This window comes from Nylanderia fulva, unplaced genomic scaffold, assembly GCF_048542155.1.
Source record: "Nylanderia fulva isolate GAGA-0341 unplaced genomic scaffold, ASM4854215v1 Scaffold649, whole genome shotgun sequence".
Classification (NCBI taxonomy): Eukaryota; Metazoa; Arthropoda; class Insecta; order Hymenoptera; family Formicidae; genus Nylanderia; species Nylanderia fulva.
The window spans coordinates 18,596-27,675 of record NW_028190752.1 but is presented as its reverse complement, the minus strand read 5'-3'; the positions used below and the strand labels follow the sequence as shown (position 1 = coordinate 27,675).

General features: G+C 31.0%; 1 long non-coding RNA gene across 1 annotated transcript; it reads right to left on the bottom strand.

Annotated features, from left to right (window-relative positions):
- Positions 1-313: 313 nt before the first annotated feature.
- LOC146720639 (uncharacterized) lies at positions 314-947 on the bottom strand. The gene is made up of 2 exons (XR_014925996.1): positions 467-947; positions 314-375 (listed from the first exon to the last, which is right to left on the bottom strand). It is a non-coding gene; the product is annotated as an uncharacterized LOC146720639 (long non-coding RNA).
- Between the last annotated feature and the right edge of the window lie 8,133 nt (positions 948-9,080).

The following is a 9,080-nucleotide window of genomic DNA, read 5'->3' as shown; positions in this document are numbered from 1 at the left end:
ACGAAGAGACAATTTGATTTTAAAAATACAAATATTTTACATATTTAAAGTAATAAATAACATATTTTAAATACTTTAAATATTTACAATAAGTAACATTATATTTTAAATATTTAGCATTATTATACGTATTATTATATGTATTTTATATTAAATATTTAATATTACTATGTTTTACTTTCTCGTTCTTATTTGCAAATAATATACATATATATATATATACGATCAATTAAAATTAATATTAATCAAAATTAATATTTGTCGCTAGTGGTGAAAATAAGCTTAAACGACTTGACTACGACGTAACTAGCAATTTTATTTGATTATTTCACGACGTTTCGACCATTTGGTTGTGGTCCTTTTCAAGTGAAATTTCTACAACATAATGTTACACAATATTTTTTAACATACGAAAACTCATTTAAGTGTTAAATTAATAAAATAAGTATAAATTTTATAAACATACCATCAATTAAACCGAGGTTAACATAACATCACACCGGTGTTATTTGAAATCGAAAGTTAAACGTTAAAAGAGGAACACGTCCCATCGTTATGATGTTAAAAGTTAAAAATTAAAAGAGGAACACGTCCCATCGTTATGATGTTTCGTCAACGACTAAACTTGAAACGCGCCACTAAACAATCTTTATTATTTTGTCGTAAATGTTTGTCAAATTCTCGGTGTCTTTCTGTAGGTTAACTGTATTGCCATGCTTCTTTATGAAGAACATTTCAGCAATCTCTCTCTTTCTTACATGTTTCTCGTTATGTAAAATTGTCGGTGATTTCCAATCAAAGTTATGCCCAAAATCACATCTGTGTTTGCTCAAAACCGAATGATTAGACTCATGTAATTTAATATTGCTGGCATGTTCCTTCACTCTAGTGCATAAATGTCTTTTTGTTTGTCCAATGTATGATGCATTACAATTTTCACAGTTAATCTTGTAACTACATTAGTTTTAATATCATTAGTTATTAAATCTTTACCTCGTTTTATCAGCCTATTCAACTTTTTTGGCAAACTATAAACGACATTTATGTTAGCACTATTAAGTGACCTTTTAATACTGTCGCTAACGTCTTTAACGTATGGGAGTGGAATTACATAATTCTTATCTTGAGCCGAATTCACATTAACGTTATTATCTAAATCGTTACTCAAACTGTCGTTATTATCCGCATTGTGACCGTTACCATTCCTGTTGTTCTTCAGTACATTAATTCTTTTATTTACATACTTATTAATAATATGATCCGGAAAAACAATTATTAATTAAAATGTTCTTTACAATCTCAATATTCGTATTATGAAATTGTTCGTTAGAAAGTAAAATTGCATGGTCTACTAAATTGTAAATCGTATTAATTTTGTACTTAATAGGATGACTCGAAAGAAAATTGATGTATCTGCCAGAACATGTAGGTTTCCTAAACCAATTAGTTGTCAATTTATTCCCATTGCGGATAACTGTAGAATTTAAAAATTAATAGAAGAATTGGTCTCTATTTCATGTGTGAATTTTAAACGTTCATGATAATTATTAAATGTACTTAAAATTTCATTTATTTTAGAGTTAGGTTAAATAACAAAAATGTCGTCCACATATCTATAAAAAGTCTGAACTTTTAAACTTAAAGAATTTAAACAATTTGTTTCCAAGTCATCCATTACTAAGTCAGCTAGTATCGGTGATAGAGGGGATCCCATAGGGCTTCCATAAATTTGTTCATAATACTGCTCGTTAAATTGAAAACTCGTTGAAGTAAGTATTACATCAACAGCGTATAGGAACTGTTGCAAATTAAATTTAGTTTTTAGACTTATGTCACTCCAACGACCCTCAATTGCAGAAAAAACTGTAACGGTTCACCTTTCCCGACGCCGCGGATCGGCTCGCCGGTTCCAGGATTCGGGAGGAAGGGGGAGATTCAGACTCGCTTATTCCTTATTAACAATACTTTGGTTTATTCAAAAAGAAACAAGTAAACAAAATGATTGTTGGCATAAAGCCTAAATAGAGAAACTTACTGACTACTCGGTAATAAACGAAATGTTTTGTTGGCATAAAGCCCTAAATAGAGAAACTTATTGACTACTCGGTATAAACAAAATAAGGAGGCGTATAGCCTGTAGCGATGTCCGGAAAAGATTTACAAATTACCCGGTATAAACTTAGAGATACGGTGTACGGTGGCGTATAGCCTATGGCAGGAAGGAAACCGGAAACCGGGAAACCCGGCGTAATGACGAGAAACCCGTCACCCGGTGTATAGCAGGAAAGAGACCGGAAACCGGGAAACCCGGCGTAACAACGAGAAACCCGTTGCCCGGCGTGTAGCAGGAAGAGACCGGAAACCGGGAAACCCGGCGTAACAACGAGAAACCCGTTGCCCGGCGTGTAGCAGGAAGAGACCGGAAACCGGGAAACCCGGCGTAACAACGAGAAACCCGTTGCCCGGCGTGTAGCAGGAAGAGACCGGAAACCGGGAAACCCGGCGTAACAACGAGAAACCCGTTGCCCGGCGTGTAACAGGAAGAGACCGGAAACCGGGAAACCCGGCGTAACAACGAGAAACCCGTTGCCCGATACTAAAGGTAGGAGGCCAGAAACCGGAAACCCGGCGTAACAACAAGAAGCCCGTTGCCTGGCTAGGAGGTCTGGAGCAGGACTGGTGCCGGCTCATCCGTCGAGCCGGCTTATATACCCTGCCGGCGGTTCCCCCACTCCACATCGAGGCTGTGGTGGGGGTAATGCCGGCGTCGTAGTGGGGCGCCTCTGGGGGTTTGTAGTGGGGCGCCCCTGGGGTAGGGTGACCCGTGTATCAGTTATGATTTTGTGCTTAGGGGCGCCTTAGGCGCCATAGCCTCAAGTGGGCGGGCGGGTGATCGGCCCGCGAGGCCGTTAGTAACGGCTACGCCGTTACAAAACTAAATCTTTTGGAATATTTGTAACAACGAACAACATCTAAGGAAATCATTTACGTCATCGTCAGTCCATAAAATATAATTTCTTTCTTTACTTGAATAATGACATAATATGTTATTTCGCTATAATCAAAAAAAATTATTTTTATTAAAATAAGAAATGTTTAATTAAATAAAATTAAAATATATTAAATTAAATAAAAATTTAAAATTATAAGTTATTGCTAAATATAATTTTACTATAAATATAAAATTATAAAAACTATCAATATTGGTAATATTTAAAAGACGTATTTTTGTATTTTACATTCTAAATTGTAGTTAAAATTATATATATAATAATTCTACTTAGTTATTTTAGTTGTAATTACGTATAATCAAATTAAATAAATAGTAAATAATGTGAATAATTATGTGTGTAAAATATGATGTATTTATTGATAAAATGCTACAAATCTTTGATAAAAAAATTCCAAAAAATATATAATTAATTTTTAATTAAATAATTATTTATCACACGCGCGTACTTACGCACGCGCACACAAACACAAACACACACAAACACATATACACAGACATACACACACATGCACACACATGCACACACATGCACATACACATGTACGTACACACGCACACTCGCACGCACGCACGCACAGTATAAAATTAAAATATCTATACTGATTCAAATTTTAAGTTATAAATTATTGCTAAATTATTGATTAAATTATGCTAAAGTCATAAAATTATTATGAATTATTATAAAATTATAAAAAAATGTCAATATTTTAAATATTTTTTTAAATACTAAAAGATTATCATTTTCTACATTGTTTTTACGTTCTTATTTGTAGTTAAGATTATATAATATCTTATTTGTAGTTAAGATTATATAATAATTATAGTTTTAGTTAATTATTTTTAATTCAAAATTGCAAGCTGTCAAACGAACATTGCATCGCTCATCGTCGCGCACTTCACGTCAACTTGCGTCGCGAGATCGATCGCGTCGCCACGACCAATCACGATCGGAATAAAGCGGCAACAATGGGATCGCGATTTTCGGCAACTTCCTGGTATCACAGAGATTTTACTGTAGGGATACGTATATGTTAGGTAAACTCAGATCAATTATAATTTAAATGCATTAAATTTTAGTTTATTTTATTATTGATAGTTATATTTTAACAAGTGTTATATATATATATATATATATATATACATATATATATATATATATTCTAATAATGAAGAAGATATACTAAGATGCGGATATAGGTTATGCTTGACAAATATATTGTGCACTGATTTTATGTATTTATGTAATTTATTGTTACATATACTGTACCAATTGTAATACAGATGGGATATGACATATCTTCTTTGACATTTAAAACTCTCACCATATCAATCATCATGGAATGGATGTAACTGCACTGTAATTGCGCAACATGAAGCCGTGTTCATTTCGGAGTTCTGGAATACACTAGAAATACTGCCACCAAAAATAATATACACACTAAAGTCAAGCTAGAATATATTTTTATTGTATGAGTTATCCAACTATACTCAGGTGTGTATCCAATTTGTTCCTAAAAATTTCATTATGAGTTTCCAAACAGAAAGTCACTTCAAACCTATTCCCCCTTTCCAAGAAGACGGTAAGGCAGTATGATTTCGATTTAAATAATATTTTATAAGAAGATAAATAAATAGAACCATTGGCTAAAATTTTATAATTGTACGGACGATCGCGTACTATGTAACGTTGCGTTTTTAAGCCGGATCGTAGATGGCTAAGTGAAAGAAATTCGTTTACTTGCTTACTTTCGCGTTCTGCGTTAAATCGTTTGTGTATTCGTACACATTCGGAAAAACATATTTCATTTCTTTTGGAATACATTTAGAGTCATTCCATCTCATAATACTACAAGAGGACAGCAGAACTGAATGCAAGTTATATTATAACAAGTTTGTATGGGACGATGTTACTTCATTACTATACTTTCAAGACTTTATTCGACATGGAATCATTCATTTTCAAGCAGGTGTTCATCAACTTTTCTGTGACGTAGAGTTTTCTTTATGATTGACATTGGTCGGAATTGTTGTGAGAGTGTTTCCATATTTGTCATCATTCTCTTGATTGTGAGCAGAACGGCCTTCCTTAATTTATGTAGTATCGAATCAACATCTTCCGCGATCGATATTCCGTGGAAATAGCTGCTAAATTCATATTACATTTCGTTATATTGCGTATCGTCGGTAAACCTTTCATACAAATCATATCGCAGTGGTTTTATCTCGTCGCTATAAATTGTTGTAGAATCCGCATATATCTCGTATCGTACTGTCAAATTATGACCTTCATCTTCGTCGTTGGTGTAATTTCGCTGAGATTTCGATGACGAAATGATGAGGAGAAAAAGCTCACAACACAGAACCGCGAAATTTTGTACAAACATTATTTCTAAAAGGATACACCAAAGGAATTAGATAATTAAATCTGTCAAACCTGTTAGTATACTACTTCTCATATAAATTTAATTTTCAATTATTAAAAAAATCTATGTTAATTTTGTGCCTACTTTAGCTTTTGTATTAATTAAATGAAAAGTATGTGTTAAGTGCGTAATGTACACTTATAACAGAATCAAATTATCTTTTCCATTTTGTCTTTCTCTAGAAATTTAGAAATATTGATCTGATTTTAATCTTACCCTGTAAATGTTGACAATTTTGCGGTTAATTTTTAATTATGTCGCTATATTTAGTAAACATAATGTAACACTATATTTGGCGTTTCTTTCTTGAATAAAGAGAATTATTGCATAAGTAATACACGTGCCTGTACGGGAAAGGCAATGAAACTATCGAGTATCATCAGTCGTAGATAACTTTGCGAGGAAACACGCACACACACATACACACTCACACACACACGCGCGCGCGCGCATACACACACACAGTCTGTCTACTATTATAAAATTATACACCTGTAACTCTTACACATATAAAGAAAACAAAAACGTATTCTGAAACTTCTAATGTTAGTTTCATCAATCCATTAGCGAATCCGCCTTCTAAAAAAGCATGTCATTATCGCTTTTCTATGATGCTGATTGACTGTCCAGATTCACGTTGTGCGCATAGAAGATATAATTTTGAATGTAATTGTGTTACAAACATATAAAATTAGAGTATAAATAAGACAATTTAAAATTAATAAACTCGAAATAATAATATATAATAATGAATGCGTGTGTATTTTCGGTGTTATGTGTTACAATGATTAAGTATTAACTGTTATGCAACAAACTAATAAGATTCTGAGATTATGACCATCTTATGAGATCATTGCGGAAATTTTTCTAGAATTTTCTTATGTTTGCAAACGCTTTCCAGTAATGTGTGTGTGAAATATATTTATTATTATAAGGTTCAACAAGGCCAATTATCGAGCATAAATTATACAGATGTTGTTGAGAAAGAATATTTATTAAAAAAGTAACTCTAATATTTATTTCGAATAAACATGGTAATGTCATGCTAAAAAAATCGTTCATTCCACATAGTGAATTACATATAATAGCAGGATCTTAGTCAATTTTGCACGCTTTTAAACGATGGAATTAGAAGATCATTTCACCTCAAATAAACTACCTTCGAGAAAAGACAGAACAAAATATCATTCATTCAATTTGAAAGTTTTAAAGATACAAACGTTTCGCAGTCTTTATCAGTGCTGACATATATATTACTAATAACAACTTAACATCAAACAAATAATCATGCGAACGGCTAATTTATTAAGAATAAAATTCTGTATGAAGATAAAGAAGATTCTTTACTGCAACAATCATCGCTATATCAAACCGTGAATTATTCAGAAATATTTTGTCTGTCTTTTCTCGAAGGTAGTTTATTTGAGGTGAAATGATCTTCTAATTCCATCGTTTAAAAGCGTGCAAAATTGACTAAGATCCTGCTATTATATGTAATTCACTATGTGGAATGAACGATTTTTTTAGCATGACATTACCATTTTTTCGAAATAAATATTAGAGTTACTTTTTTATATATCGTTGAACTCGCGCCCTTTTTTATCTTTTCTAAAAAAAGGTTTCTCTTTTTTTACCCGTTTTTACGTAAGATTATCGAGGCTACATTTTTTTCTCTTTTACGAATGCTTGACAGTTGGGTCGTATTATATACCATGGGTTAGTGTGAAGATAGGACTACAACATATTTCAGATTCAGCCAATTGGAGAGAACCATGTCTGGTGTTGCCCTTGTAGTTGATTTAAATATGTAGAAAAACTAAAAGAAGGGGTTAAGAATATTTCTGGTAGCTTTCCTGTAATGCCTGAAATTTATTAATAATTAAGAATTATATTCGGTTCTCTCTCCCCCTCTCTCTCTCTCTTCTCTCTATGAATATAAAAAAAATATAAATATCACAATCACATAAAACAAAATAATAGTGGGCTGATTACCCCAAACGCGATGTTGGTTTTTGCAAAAATCAATTTAGCACACATTAAATAATTATGTGTAAGCCATCAATTGAGATAAAACCCTAAAATTCTTGAAAATGTACCCAAATTCGTCCCTTTTTTCACAATTATTCAATGAAAAAAAAAAAAAAAAGCTTTTTGCTATAATCGACCAACGATATCGCGTTGGGCCCCAACATATTTTATATTTTTAAAATTTTAAATTTTTTGAAAATTAAATATTTTTTTTATAATCTTCATTTCATGAAAGGGAATGTAATCGTCTGAAAAATTTTAATAAAATGAAATTAGCTTTAAAAACTTAATGTTTGTGAAAAAAGAAGGGCTGTAAGAGCTTATTAAAAAAATTGCAGTTGTCAGATAATTTTAAAAATTCATTCAACAAGGAGGATTCAATCAAGATATCTCCCTTGCCCAAATAAATCAGGAAGTCTATTCTCATGGGTGATTGCTGGTGCTTTTCTCTCGAACAAAGTATGTATCGGAAACGATGGTTGTCATACACGATGACTTGTTCAACAACATATGTATTGAGACAATAACTGACTTACATATTTATTATCTTGACTATGTTAACTACCGTCTTTAATTTTTTAAATCACGTTCTAATTTATAATCAAAATATTTGTATTGCGCTGAAAAAGGCTTGAAATGTCAGCCCAAACGTTCGCATAATTGTTTATTTCTTATATATTTATTTTCTCATTTTAAATACACTTTATTAATATCATCTACACATAAATGTTTATTTCTTATGTATTTATTTTCTCGTTTTAAATGAATTTTATTAAGATTTTCTGACAACTGCAATTTGTTTAATATAGCTCTTACAGCCCTTCTTTGTTCACAAACATGAGAAATTTAAATTTTAAAAAAAATGTGAAACAAAACGATTTTTCCCTTTAATTTTTATTTTATGGCACATCAATTACTTTAAAATTTCATCTTAAAATTTTTAAATTTTTTCTTTAAATATCAAAAATATCTTTATTATTTACTATAAAAATTTTTGCATTTTATAATGAAAAATTATTTATTTAAAAAATTTTAAATTTATTCTCAGTGCATAATATTTTTATTTTAAAATTTTTTGCATAAATGTGTATGTGTGTTGTAAACGCGCTTGCTGGGTATTCCCCCTAAATCTCATTACAAAAAAAAACAAAATTTTAAAAAAAATATATTTTTCAAATCGCGCTTGGGAAAATTTGTAATTTATTTTTTATGGATTTGTTTTCAGTTGAAAAAAAAAATTTTAAATTTTCCCTTTTTCATAATACATATATTTTTAAATAATAAAATGTTTTTTATTTAAATCAAAATTTTTTTTTATAAATATAGCACAAATATTGATAGCTTTAAAAAAGATTATTTTTTGAAGAAAAAAGTTTTCTAATTTAAACCTTACACAGTTTTTTTTTGCAATACTTATATTACAGAATAATTATTACAAAAACTGAGATAAATAATCTCCTCAAGATGCGGATACGTATAATAATCAAAAAACAACCGGGTAAAAAAACTTACTAGCAATTTGCACGACATTTTAACGCGAATGGAGAGTCTAATAATTTCATTTCAATCAAATAATCAACTTATTAGAAACCTTTACGTGTAGCGAAATGTTAGTG